At 39.5% G+C, this 14,868-nt stretch overlaps 1 long non-coding RNA gene across 1 annotated transcript in view; it reads right to left on the bottom strand.

The window, feature by feature from the left end:
* Nucleotides 1-12,331: 12,331 nt before the first annotated feature.
* The window catches only part of LOC132657702 (uncharacterized), a 43,712-nt gene continuing 41,175 nt past the window's right edge, over nucleotides 12,332-14,868 (bottom strand). Inside the window, exon 3 of the long non-coding RNA XR_009596229.1 lies at nucleotides 12,332-12,649. This is a non-coding gene — a long non-coding RNA (uncharacterized LOC132657702). The remainder of the gene's footprint in view (nucleotides 12,650-14,868) is intronic.

Here is a 14,868-nt window from a genome sequence, read left to right as displayed (position 1 = left end):
TATTAATAGAAAAGACATCTAAAAGTTAAAAACTGTAACTGAAAAAGACTATTAAAATGCTTCTTAGGGTGAACTTGGCTTTTTTAAAAGAAAATTAGAAGAGGAAGGGAAAAGCAGTGTATTTGTACAAACTTCAATGAAAACATTGATAATACTCACAATAAATAGAAATTCTGGATAGATTTCATCTCAGAAAAAAAAAAAGACTGAGGAATCGGTTGAAGGAATTGATTTGGTAGATCAGAGAGGAATCGGTTGAAGGAATTGATTTGGTAGATCAGAAGAGACTTTTATTGCAGGCTACCTTCAAACTGGGTCAAGTATACTTTGCCTCTAGCCTGCTCTCTGGTTTCAGTTCTTTCCTGCTGTTAAATTTAAGTGGCTTCTCTTAATATGTGGTTTGTACCACTTCTGTTTTGAGCTGACTCATCATTAATAACACTATTTGGAAGCTTTGTACTGGAACTCAAAATCCTGAGAAGAAACATGTCCAGATCGAGTCTGTCTTTCTGGCTGAACAGGAAACAGTCCTTGAGTATAATGCCACACAGATTATTTTTTAAAGGGAACTGAGTTGGGTTTCTAAGTTTCCATTATGTAACTAAGTAAAAAACTCCATTTGCTGTTTCCGTGTACACTTGAGAGGCATTATGAGCAACAAACTAAAGAACTGAACATTCAAACCATGGGGTTACATCCATGGTTTAAAGGCTTTTACTCAGGACTTGTTTTTTCAGTTTTGTTTTTAGTGCCATTCTGCTTTAACTGGCTGAGCCATGAGTGACAATGAGCTTACTATAGTCAGTTATTAAAAACAGTGCCATTAATCAATAGACAAACAATGTTTTTTTGGGAGTGGGTATGCCATTGAATACCCATTTATGTGACTCAGATGGTAAAGCATCTGTCTACAATGCAGGAGATCCCAGTTCAATCCCTGGGTTGGGAAGATCCCCTGGAGAAGGAAATAGCAGCCCAGTCCAGTACTCTTGCCTGGTAAATCCCATGGATGGAGGAGCCTGAAAGCAGTCCATGGAGTTGCAAAGAGTCAGACACAACTGAGCGACTTCACTTTCACTTTGGTAGCCCCTATGTGTGATATTTTCTTATCATATTTGTTTACTTATTTTTTGGATACAATCTGCACTCTTGACAGACTGAAGAATAAACAAAAGGCAAAATGATGAACAAAAAATGTTTCTCGTATAATGAGGCCCAGACTAAATTAATTTAAAACAGAGATTGTGTGTGCACACGCACGCGTGTGTTTTCTATGCACGCCCACAGTTGCCTATGCATTTCTCATGCATCTATATCCTCTTTCACATTAGTGCATTCTTAGAAGGCATACACTCACAACCTTTAGGGTACCTTGTATTATACTTCTCCCTCAGGCCACATCTATCTAGGACAGAAATACAACAGGTTTTCTTTCAGTTTCAAGAATAGAAATGGACCTCTGAGAAGCTGACAGTGAAATAACATTAAACATGAAAACTAAATGGACATATTAGAGTGAGGACTGGTATAAATTACATGATATGCAAGCCAGATAAGATGGGGATTTTGAAACCGTAAGTAAGATTTGAAACTGCGAGTAAGATTTGAAATCATGAGGATTAGGAAGAACATCCAAGGCACAAGGTCCAGCTTTGGTAAAGGCCATGGAACTCCTTAACAATAATGATCAGAAAATATAATCACTAGGAAATTTTTATTGCATGCTATTTTATTGTAGGTGGAACATAGAAACCCAAACTGATGGGAAATACTTTGGAATATCATAGTCCCCCAAATTATACACAGCAGTGACTATCTATATGAAAACACAGATTAAAATATTTTGATGAAAAGCTCTTCCTGGAACCCCTAGAACAATAGCAATGACAGAAAATTTAACTTGTGCAAATGAGTAGTGATTCTTTTCTTGAGTGTGGATGAATTCTTTACTACTTTAAAAAGACTTATTCACAAAAGAATGGAACTAGACCACAGTTTTACACCATAGACAGCAATTAATCCCTAATGCATTAAAGTGTTGAATGTAAGACCTAACACTATAAAACTCCTAGAAGAAAACATAGGTGGTAAACCACTTGACATCAGTCTCAGCGATGAAGTTTGGAATCTGGCTCCAAAAGCAAAGGTAACAAAAATAAATATAAACAAGTTAGACTACATCAAACTAAAAAGCTTCTATACAGCAAACAGAACTATCAACAAAATGAAACAAATGAAAAGACAATCTACTGAGTGGGAAAAACATTTGCAAGTTATATATCTGTTTTATATCCAAAATATATAAAGAACTCATACAACTGAACAGCAAACTGATGCAACTCATACAAACTCATACAACTGAACAACAAAGCAAACATCTGATGAAAAATGGGCTGAGGATCTGAAGAGTAATTTTTCTAAAGTAGACATATGGGTGACCAAGAGACACATGTAAGTATGTTCACCATCACTAATTAATAGAGAAATGCATGTAAAAGCTACAATGAAATAGCTCATACCTGTTAGAAGGGCTATTATCAAAAGATAATAACAAATATTAGCAAGGATGTTGGAAAAGGGGACACTTGTGCACTGTTGGTGGGAATGTAAATTGGTGCAGCCACTATGGAAAACAGTATGGAGATTCCTCAAAAATATTAAAAGTAGAATTATCATAAGTGAAAGTGAAGTCGCTCAGTCGTGTCTGACTGTGACCCATGGACTGTAGCTCACCAAGCTACTCCGTCCATGGGATTCTCCAGGCAAGAATACTGGAGTGGGTTGCCATTTCCTTCTCCAGGGGATCTTCCTGACCCAGCGATTGAACCCAGGTCTCCTATATTGCAGGCAGACGCTTTAACCTCTGCACCACCAGGGAAGCCCTTAAATAAAAGATTTCAAGGGAGGAAAGGAAGCCAGGTTGAAAGAAGAAGGGGGAGGAGGTGGGAGAGCAGGGGCAAAAGGGGTGGCCTTACAGACATCTCCTGCCACCTACAGATACCCAGGCGTTATGGGACTTTTCCCTGGGCCTCCAGAGAAGGGAGGACTGGAACTCGGCCTTACCAGAAATCAGACCAGACCAGAATCAGAATTCGAGTTCTCTGCCAAGAGAAGGTGATCAGTCTCCAATCCTCAGCTCAGGCTGAGGGCCCTTTGACCAGATTCCTGTGTCCAGGACCAGGGGACTAGAAAAACAGGGAAGGATAGGAAGGGTTAAGGAGAGGAAAGACAGAGGGAAGGGGAGAGAGGTCGATAAAGTCTCTTGCTCCTCACCGGCCCAGCAATTCCACTTCTGGATATTTATCTGAAGAAAATGAAAACACTAATTTAAAAATATATATGCACACCTATGTTCATTGCAGTATTATTTACAATAACCAAGATAAAGAAAGAACCAAAGTGTCCATCAATGGATGGATGGATAAAGAACTTGTCCTATATACCTACATCTGTATATATCTCATATATTCACATATATATGAAAAGCCATAGAAAGAATGAAATCATGCCATTTACAACAGCATGAGTGTACCTTGGAGGAATTACACCAAGTGAAATAAGTCAGACAGAGAAAGACAAACACTGGATGGATAATCTCACTTATATGTGGAATCTAAAATAACAAATGAAAACACAGTCAAAATCACAGATGCAGAGAACAAAATCAGGGTCTTTGGATGGTGGTATCAGTGAGCACAGATTCAAGGAGTGTCATGCAAAGATCTGGTTGATTTAGTGACTCACTCGCTTAGTGTTTAGAGGATTGAGAGCTACTTCGATACATCGGGGTGATCCCTGTATGTTTTGGACGGCCACACTGCCATGACATGTGCTCTCCTAGAGGAAGCTTGGGGTATTTTTCTGTGGAAGCAGTGACAGACTTTTTTTCCCCCTTGGGCTCCAAAATCACCACGGACAGTGGCAGCAGCCATGAAATTAAAAGACGCTTGCTGTTTGGAAGAAAAAGCTACGACAAACCTAGATAGCATATTAAAAAACAATGACATCACTTTTCCAACAAAGGTCCGTATAGTCAAAACTATGGTTTTTTCAGTAGTCATGTATGGATGTGACAGTTGGACCATAAAAAATGTTGACTGCTGTAGAATTGATGCTTTCACACTGTGGTGCTGGAGAAGACTCTTGAGAGTCCCTTGGACAGCAAGGAGATCCAATCAGCCCATCCTAAGGGAAATCAGTACTGAATATTCATTGGAAGGACTGATGCTGAAACTCTAGTACTTTGACTACCTGATGCAAAGAAACGACTCATTGGAAAAGACCCTGATGCTGGGAAAGACTGTGGGCAGGAGGAGAAGGGGGTGACAGAGGATGGGATGGTTGGATGGCATTACATATTCAATGGACATGAGTCTGAGCAAGCTGGGAGACAGTGAAGGACAGGGAAGCCTGCTGTGCTTCAGTTCATGGGATTGCAAAGAGTTGGAACACAACTTAGCAACTGAATAAGTGGGTGGATGGAGGTTGTATTGTCAGTTGTATTCACCACCATAATTGCTTTGTAATTGATAATATCTCAGTTTACCAAAAATTATTGAGAAACTATTGTGTGCTAGGCATATTCTAGAGGCTAGCAATGATAAATCAGAGATAGGAAAGGCAATAGAAATCTACCACTAATAAAAACAATAAATTTATCCATTCAAGAATGGAAGTTCAGGCAAACTACAGAAGTAGTGAAATTGTTATTTTGCTGTGGATAGGGTAGAGAGAGGAGCAGCCAGTCTTCCCAGAGGGGTGAGTGGTGAGCACTCTGTGACTGGGAGCCCATCAAGGGAAGGAAGGGAAGACTCCAGGCAGTGAGGCAGCAAGTATGAGGTTGTAAAATAGCATGCGATGTGCTGGAAAGTAGTTCAGAGTTAGCAAAATGTGTTGGTATGTCTGGGATGAGAGCAGGGCTGATGGCTGGAAAGGAAGAAGATGAGGATGAGATTAGGCAAAGAGTGTGCTTGGAGGACCTAGCATGATGGGCCAAATGCTCAAGCTTTGTTTTCTAGTCTGAGTGGTGGGAAATTATTGCAATATTTCAGCAGAAGTGTGGGTGGCCACAGTAGAGGTTAGCATATCTTTGAGGCAGATTGGATCCACTTGTCAAAATACTAGCAACAGAAAGGTAGATTGGTAGGTGAAGACATTGGTCTTAAAATTAGGAGTGGAAAACTACAGCCCTTGGGCCCAAACTGACTTACTACCTCTTTTTATTTGGCTCAGGAGATAAGACAGGTTTTTATAAATAAACATTTTCAATTAACTTGATAGGGAACACTAACCTTGAACTCCAATTAAGCAAAATTCATCTCCCTGAAAAAAATTCTATTTTTCTCATTAGTAGGCCTACAGTACAATTTTTTTCTCAATTACTACATTTTTAATTTATTCAATAAAAAAGTAGAGAAATTTGTTTTCTCTTTTGTAGTATAAACACATAGATAAACCCTCAATTTTTCTCTTGGCCCACGAAGCCTAGAGTGTTTAATTTCTGGTTCTCTACAGAAAAAGCTAGCCAGGTACTGATACACATGGGAAATAATGAGGAGAGTATGAAAGGACAGGAGGAAACAAACCAGATGGTCAGGCCTATTCTGATGTAGGAGGATGTGAATTTCCTGACTATGCATGGATGTGGAAAACACAGGGGTGTAACAAACATGTTTTTGCCATGCAGACAAAGCAGTAAGTTGTCTAAATCATTTTTTATCTGTTGTAGTATCATAAAGTATAACTCAAAATCATTAATATGCATTTTCAAAGGATTTTATATCACCATTATCAAATTATAGCAGGTAAATAGAACTCCTTTATATGTACTGGCATTTTTTGTTTTTATTTTACACACCATCATGTAGCTAAGGGCATAAGTTTTCACTTTTTAAAAATGCTATTTAAAAAAAAATACAAGTATAGTGCTGATGGGTTTTTAAAAAATCCAACAGGAGAAAAAGACACACACTAAAGTGAGTTTCCATTCACTTTAGTCTCCTGGCTTCTCAATTTGGCAGTCCACTCGAGAGGTCATTTATTTTACCAGTTCATTATACTTCACATCCACACATAAGTAACATGTATATGTATATAGCACCATTTTCTTTTACTCACCCAGGAACGCACTCCACAAACTGCACTGTATCTTACTTTTGCTAGTTCATAAAACTTGAAGTTGATTTCATATCAATTTCTATAGCTTTCCCTTATTAATAGCTCCATAGTATTCCAACACATGGATGCTATAACAAGTAACTGTGTACAAACATCTCTATGTATGCATGACAGGGTTTCTATAAGAAAAATTTCTAGGAGTAAAATTTCAGTGCAGTGGACATTTGCATATTTAACTGATGAATATTGTTAAATTGACTTTCAAAAGTTTCAATAATTTATACCATCACAACCATATATCATAATATATGTTTTATCTTTTCCTCAAAACAAAGTAATAGCTAAATATCAATAACCTCACATATACAGATGACACCACCCTTATGGCAGAAAATGAAGAGGAACTAAAAAGCCGCTTGATGAAAGTGAAAGAAGAGAGTGAAAAAGTTGGCTTAAAGGTCAACATTCAGAAAACTAAGATCATGGCATCTGGTCCCATCAGTTCATGGGAAATAGATGGGGAAACAGTGGAAACAATGGCTGACTTTATTTTTTGGGGGCTCCAAAATCACTGCAGATGGTGATTGCAGCCCTGAAATTAAAAGATGCTTACTCCTTGGAAGGAAAGTCATGACCAACCTAGATAGCACATTAAAAAGCAGAGAACTTACTTTGCCAACAAAGGTCCATCTAGTCAAGGCTATGGTTTTACCAGTGGTCATGTATGGATGTGAGAGCTGGACTGTGAAGAAAGCTGAGCACCAAAGAATTGATGCTTTTGAACAGTGGTGCTGGAGAAGACTCTTGAGAGCCCCTTGGACTACAAGGAGATCCAACCAGTCAATCCTAAAGGAGACCAGTCTTGGGTGTTCATTGGAAGGACTGATGCTGAGGCTAAAACTCCAATACTTTGGCCACCTCATGCGAAGATTTGACTTATTGGAAAAGACCCTGATGCTGGGAGAGACTGGGGGCAGGAGGAGAAGGGGACAACAAAGGATGAGATGGCTGGATGGCATCACCGACTCGATGGACATGAGTTTGGGTGAACTCTGGGAGTTGGTGATGAACAGGGAGGCCTGGCGTGCTGCAATTCATGGGGTTGCAAAGAGTTGGACACGACTGAGTGACTGAACTGAACTGAACTGAAACTTGTAAATCTTTTCCAGACTGATAGATTAAAAAATGAGGCATTCCATTATAATATTTAAGTACATTTCTCATATAATCATGAACTTGAACATCTTTTCATCTTTTTAAAGGCCATTTCCTTTTCTTTGAATTGTCTGATCATAGTCTTGGCTTATTGTTCTATTGGGATCATGTTCTGTTTTATAAATAGAATAATTCTTGAAAGTATTTTTTCAAGGAAAGAAATCCTAGTCAAACCAAGTTTCACAAATGGAAAAAAGAAAGCCTTACAGTTCAAAGATTTCAATTACTTTACCAGAAAATAAGAATTGTCCCACTTAGCTCACTTTAACACAACATCCTGTGAGTCACACAAATCTATTTGATCTATAATCAATATTTTTTGTGACCTTACTTCCCTATTAAATAATGTCATTGACTCAAGGTGTAAATGAACAAGTTCAGAGTTGCAGATCCAGGGTAAAGAAAAAATAAAGTAAAATCCTTTTAATGTAACTAAGCCAATCCCAAGAGGACTGGAATAGTAATCAGAAGAGAAGAAAAAAACAGCCAATTTAAATTCATGCAGAATATCTCAAAGTTATGCAAAAACTACATTTGAAAGGAGAATGAAATTTGGAATAAAATAACACATTTTTATTTGAGTAAATTTTAAAGTCATGTTTCATATTGCGTTAGAAAAAGATGCTTACCAAATAAAATGCTGTTGCTTTGGCTCAAAAAACCTGTTTTAAATGAAAGAGAGGCTTAATGATCAGGCTGTTTGTCTTGTGTTCTTGTGTTCTCTGCCCATGTATGAAATGTCACGAGGTTTAGCACATAGGCTAACATCCAAAGTAAAGTTCCTCAGGGGCGTGAGTCTGAGCTCAGTACCCTTGTGCTTCTGTCAGTAAGTTGTTGAAAACCTATACGTGTATGTTCATAGACACAGAACCAGTAATGGACACACAAGAACGCAAGGGCATTGAACTAACTGCTCTAGATTCTGTGCTTATATGAAAAGGACACTTAAGGAAAGCTGAATCCAAGCTCCGACATATGTCCCCTTGGGGCAGTTAGTCACAGTCTTCAGAAACTTTCTTCCTATAGAAAAAGGCAGCTAAATACCTCCTCAGGTATCTCTTTTGAGGGATCATGGATGTCAAACACACTCGAGGAGCATTGCTATAAATCAAGATAAAGCCTTGCCAAGAATTTCCTACTTTTATCAGTAGTATTTAACTAGCAATCCTTAAAAATGCAAATAAAACTGCAAACAGTCTAGGGGCATATTTATTGTGACTTTCTCTAAGGCAAGGTTTGCTGTGGACCTTTTGATGTGTAGAGTTAAGAACAGGACTGGCTATTCTGGTATTTGTCCCATGATAGAACATTTGTTACCATTAACTACATATGGAGAATTTATTGGATTTTAAAATAAATTCCAATATGCATTTTAAAGTAAAAAACATATCTGTTGAGACTCCTTTAATGGTTTATATATGATGCTCATGTAAAATTTGGCTTCAATCCACTGTTTGGTTTCCTGAGCTTAATCATTGTATGTTGAATCTAAGAAGCTGAACTTTCCCTTGGAAAATTGCTATTCCAAATGGCCCAGTGCTACATGTGTGGCCTTTGGAACATTTCTGGATCAGCTGTAGACAGTGATGAAATTCTATCAAATTTAAATTATATTTAAATTTCTAAATAAGAGATCTATATTAGTTGGCTCATACATTTATACAACAGTTTCCTTTTATGATCTCCTATTTCTTTTTTCTTCATCCTTCATCATCCTCTGACCTGCTAGTCTTGATCAAGGTTGTCCCCTAACACTCTCCTGCATATCTCTTGTCTTCCTCACATACCTTCATACATCATTTTGCCTCATCTTTGCTCTTTTGAGTGACCAGGAACTTCTGAACATTCTTGGAACAGTACCCTGAGGTAACTAAAGGGAATGGTATCATAATTACCCTTTTAAGAAGACATGATATTAAAGATTTTCATATTGTATGAGTTTCTGCTTTGATATTTTCTGGAGTAATTTTTTTATTGAATGAAAAATTATTTAAATTCTACAATGTTTATAATTTTTGAAAGTTTTACACACATGATTTCATCTAATCCCTTAATATGGATTTTCTGGAGTAATTTAAACTATTCTTAAATATTCAATTAAAAGTGATTAAAAGAGAAAATCTTGTATCAAAGAAAAATCGCCTTGGACTTCCCTGGTGGACCAGTGGTTAAGAACCTGCCAGTGCAAAGGACACAGGTTTGATCCCTGGTCCAGGAAAAGTCCACATTCCTCAGGGCAAGTAAGCCTGCATGTTGCAACTACTGAGCCTGCCATGCACTATATGAGAGCCGCAACTACTGAGCTCCTGTGCTACAACTACTGAAGCATACACAGCCTAGAGCCTGTGCTCTGCAACAAGAGAAGCTACCACCATGAGAAGCCCGTGAATCACAAGTAAGGAGTAGCACCTGCTCACCACACCAGACAAAGCTGGAGCACAGCAGCAACAAAGACCCAGCACAGTCATAAACAGTAAATTAACAAATTACCCATCTTGCTACCTCCCCCATTCCATTTGCCTCCTGTGATTATTTCATGTCTTAAAGTCTGATCTGTCACTCTTCTGCTTTAAACCTTTCTTTCTGTGGTTCCCATTGCTTTTAGGACAAAGCTCAAGGCTTCCAAGTTTCCCTATGGCCTGGCATTTCTCTTTACTGCTTCCTCATTCTCCTCAGCCCCAGACAGAAGTGAAGGAGTCATAGTTAAGAGTTTGGACTCTGGAGATAGAACATTTGCCCATGTACCTTGGTCTTCCTGTTCCATCTCTGTGACCTTGAGCAAGTAATTTAAACTTTCTGTACTTCAATTTTCTCATTTGCCCTTTGAGATAATAACTGAATCTACTTCATAAGGTTGTTTTGAGGATTAAGTGAGGTAACATATGAAGGGAACTTAAAACAAGATCTGACGTACAGTAAATATTAAGTAATTATTTGTTGATGTAATTTTTATTTAAATTGTTTTAAGATGCTATACCTTCTGCTTCCAGATTTCTGTACCCATTTTTCTTTTTTCCTAGAAATTTCTCTCTTTAATTCTTATCATTACTTGTATAATTTCCACTTTTCCTTTTTATTAGTCTGAGTTCACAAGAGAAACAGAACTGGTATATATATATTGACTGGCTCACCTGATTATGGAGGCTGGCAAGTCCCAAGATCTGTAGAGTGAGTCAGCAAACTGGAGGCCCAGAAACACTGATTAACAAGTTAATTCCAGTCCGAGTTTAGAGGCCTAAAAACCAGGAGCACTATTAGTTCTATTTCTAGATTTTATTCTTCACCATTGAGAATGGGTATAGTCTACAGTATGAAAATTCAGTCAGTTCAGTTCAGTTCAGTCGCTCAGTCTTGTCCGACTCTTTGCGACCCCATGAATCACAGCACGTCAGGCCTCCCAGTCCATCATCAACTCCCAGAGTTCACTCAGACTCACATCCATCAAGTCAGTGATGCCATCCAGCTATCTCATCCTCTGTCGTCCCCTTCTCTTCCTACCCCCAAATCCCTGCCAGCATCAGAGTCTTTTCCAATAAGTCAACTCTTCACATGAGGTGGCCAAACTACTGGAGTTTCAGCTTTAGCATCATTCCTTCCAAAGAAATCCCACTGATCTCCTTCAGAATGGACTGGCTGGATCTCCTAAAATTGTGGTACAATTATTTTAAAATTTTTGATCACAAAGGCATCATGAATTGCTCCAAATTTGATTTCCAAAAACCTTATTTTCTATTTTAAAGACAAAAAAACTAAGGGCTGGACAGGTTAGGTGACTTGTTCAAGACCATAATACTTCTAGTAAAGATGATACCAGGACATAGCTGGGTTTCCATGACACACCCCATGGTCATTTCTTTGCCTCGCCTTTGTATGGAAAGTTGACGAGCTTATGCCAGGTCAAATTAGTGGCTATGGTCAATAACTTTCTGTTCTACTGTTTACAAAGTTCAGAATAGTCACAATCAACAAGAAGGCTGTTTAAAACAGATTTCTGGGTCCTCCCCACTCCCCACAGAGTTTCTGTATCTGTAGGTCTAAGGTTGGAGCCTGCAAATTTTTAAGTTCCCAGGTAATGCTGACGCTGCTGGTTGGAGACTATTTTCACTTCAGTACTTGAACCAGTTTCACTGAGCAATCTGTCTTGGTGAGGCTGGTGGAAGAACACAGGTTGGACTTACTGTGTTTTTACTAACTTCTGCCACCGGCCTCAGCACGCGTGTCTATTTTCTCTGTGATTGTGCCCTTGATGCCCTTCAGCTTTCAGCTATTTAATTTAAAAAAATTTTTGGAAGTAACAAAAAAATCAGTTTCTGGAATAGAGCTTTCAATATGGGACTGGGCAAGAACTACTGCTGTTAATCTCATGACATAAAATGAGTCAAAGAAAAACAGTTAAGATTTTGTTATGCAAAGTTTGCAAGTTCCATTGTTCTGCTAAGTGAAGTTAAGATTGTTTAGGATTGTGTCAGTAGATACCACATGTCCTATTTCTGAGAATTTCTCCACCAGCAGTAAGGTAATCCTGCGCCCATGTTTGTTTCTGCAACCTGATTTTGCTCTCTGCTCACTCCTGAAAGGGGAATGGGTGGATGCCTGACTAAGAGGGCTGATCAGATTCCTGCTCCTGAGACTTTGAAACAGAGGTATTTGCTAGATTCGTTTTGCTCTAGAAACTGAATGACATTTATATGCAGGAGCAGGAGGGTCAGTTACTTACCTTCATGTGCAAAGCGAGGGGGAAAAAGTGGCCTGAAGACACCCACACCCACACATAGGGTCAGAGAATAGGTGGGTTCTCGCCGCTTTTCCAATTGCAGGTTTCACTTCCTAAGGAGGTTTGACTGGAAATTTGTAAGATGCTCTTGATTCTGAGACTCTCTCATTTTTGAATAGGGTTTTGGTTTTCCCCTCTAAAATAACTTTGGAGTTTGTTGCAGGAAGGGCCACAGAGGGCTCTCATTTAACACTTGGAAAAAAATTGTCTGAGGAAACACATGTACTGACAAAGCAAGGAACTTTATTGGTTAAGGACTCCTGGGCGGAGAGCAACAGTAAGGAAACCAGGAGAAGTGCTCTGCCACATCACTCGGAATCTCAGGTTTAATGGTGATGGGATTCGTTTCTGGGTTGTCTCTGGCCAATCATTCTGACTCAGGGTCCTTCCTTGTAGCACATATATTTCTCAGTCAAGATGGATTCCAGTGAGGAGGATTCTGGGAGGTTGGTAGTCCATATGGACTGGTGTCTCCTTTTGACTTTTCCCAAATTCTCCTGGTTGGTGATGGCTTGTTGGTTCCGTGTTCTTTACTGGACCCTCCTGTCGTAAAATAACGCATGCAAGTGGTTACTATGATGTCTGGCCGAGGTGGGTGATTTCAGTCAGTGTTTCCCTAACAAGCCTGCTACAGACATACCCTTCCTAGAGCACCGCCTTTCCTCAGGGACAGTGTTGTAATTGTCAAGGAGTGGAGAATTAGCTGTGCCACCTATGGGAAAAAGTGGTTGCATGATTTCAGGGACATTACTCTCCTACCTCAAATCTGTCACTTGTAAATAGAGGAGAGTTAATTTAGATTATTTTTAAAGAGCTCTTCCAGCTGTATTGTTGTTATTTAGTTGTTCAAGTCATGTTTGAATCTTTGTGACCCTGTGGACTGTAGTTTGCCAGGCTCCTCTGTCCATGGGATTTCCCAGGTGAGAATACTAGAGTGGATTGCCACTTGGAAAACCAAGAAAATAGAGGTTTCCCATTCTTGGTCTGGAATTTTAAATGGGAGCCTCATAACTGTGGGGCTGTTTGGGTGCAGGCAGCAGAGTTCACATGACAGACCCTAAAGAGAGAACCAAGCTAAGAGGAAGAATCAACAATTGTGGCTTGAACAGTTACCCCTAAAAATAGAGAGCTTGGTTGTTCCAAATTTCTTTATTAAGGTTTTAAACAGGTGCCGGGAGCCAGTGTGAGGAATCCCGCCCGTGACAAGGTCATGAGGAAGGAAGCTGACATACGCAAGGCGTGCTCAGTCTTCAGGGGCCCCTCTGGAAATTCCTAAGCATGTACCCCAACAAAAATCTGCCAGTTTTTGTGCTCTGCTTTTCTACAATTCTGACATTTTCTGGAAAAAGTCAGTTCAGGGCTTTAGTCTTCTGCATTTGAAAGAGTGTTTCAATCCAAATACCCCTCTGATGGCTTTCTAGCCTTCCTGCAGGACTCGTACAGCTGCGCTGTGTGATTGTTTGAGGCCTCCTGACCGCAAGGAGGCACAGGAAGCTTAAAACATCCTAGGAATGTAGGGGCTTCCGAGGAGTCAAAATCTTTAGAATAGGACTGATTAAAGGTTTCATTTGTTGAGTCAATGCTTGCTGCCAAATTTTCATATCCTTTATTTTTAGATATAGTTGGTATATAGAAAAACAAGTAGTAGACCTGGTATTAGCAACATTAGATCTTTGAGTTAAGTACCTTCTTTGTTATAACCCACTGCACCTTTGTTCTATAGAGATGTAACTTTAATGCTTTAAGGAGATGCAGATTAAAGAAAAACACTTCAGGGGAAACAAAATTAACATTCATTAAGGAAGAGAGCCAAAAGTGTTAACAAGCCTCTTGGCCAGAAGATAATGTAAATCACCTGAGACCTTTTGTATAGAAAATGATACACAGAAAGAGTCTGGGCTGCGAATGCTACATAATTTTGTGTTACCCATTGATCTCCATGTTTTATCAAAAATATAAAAGGCCTTCTGAACAATAAAGGATGGGGCCAGCTTCTCGGACCAGTTTCTCGAACTAGTCTCTCGGCCTGGTTTCTTGGAACTCTGGCTCCCCCCCGTGTCTTTCTCTCTCTTTTCTTCTCTCCCTTTCCCTCTCTCTGCTCTTTACTTTAACTTCAGGCTGAATCTCCACCTGGGGCGCGGAGGCTCGCCAGGTATACTTATTTGCCCTGGCTGTTAAGACCCATGTGAAAGGGAGCTTAAGGCGAGGCACCCTTAGATATTCAAGCGGGCGCCGGTGGCCCAACGTAGATGGTGCAAATTCCTTGTCTGGAATTTTCTTGGTCTCCCGCGTAAACCAAGCTATTCAGCCCTCTTCCTCCACTTAATCTTCCTACTATGCTATAGTTTCTTAATCTAATCTTATATCAATCAATAAACAAGTCTTTCCACGCCAACGCCGTCCACCCTTCGAATTCCCTGGATCCACCCGGGCTGGACCCCAGCACACAGGGTTTTCAACGAGGTACATGTTAGAATCGCATGGGAACCAAAGCACAGAATCAAAGCCAAAACACAACTAATGCTCTGGTCTCACTCTTGACCAATTAAATAATAAATTCTCTAGTCTGAAGAGGGAGGCAGGCAGGCAGGCATTTGTGGGTGTTAAAGCTCTCCAAGTAATTACAGTCATAGATTGGAATTTGTATTTGTATTTGTTTATAATGAGTATGATTAACTTTAAAAGGTCACCGCTGAGTATAAGCAAGGTAAGCAATGAGGGCATGTAGGTAAAAGCCGAGCTGCAAACTTAGAAAATATAGA

The sequence above is a fragment of the Ovis aries genome, chromosome 1 (assembly GCF_016772045.2).
Source record: "Ovis aries strain OAR_USU_Benz2616 breed Rambouillet chromosome 1, ARS-UI_Ramb_v3.0, whole genome shotgun sequence".
Classification (NCBI taxonomy): domain Eukaryota; kingdom Metazoa; phylum Chordata; class Mammalia; order Artiodactyla; family Bovidae; genus Ovis; species Ovis aries.
This window is presented reverse-complemented; position numbering and strand designations above follow the sequence as displayed.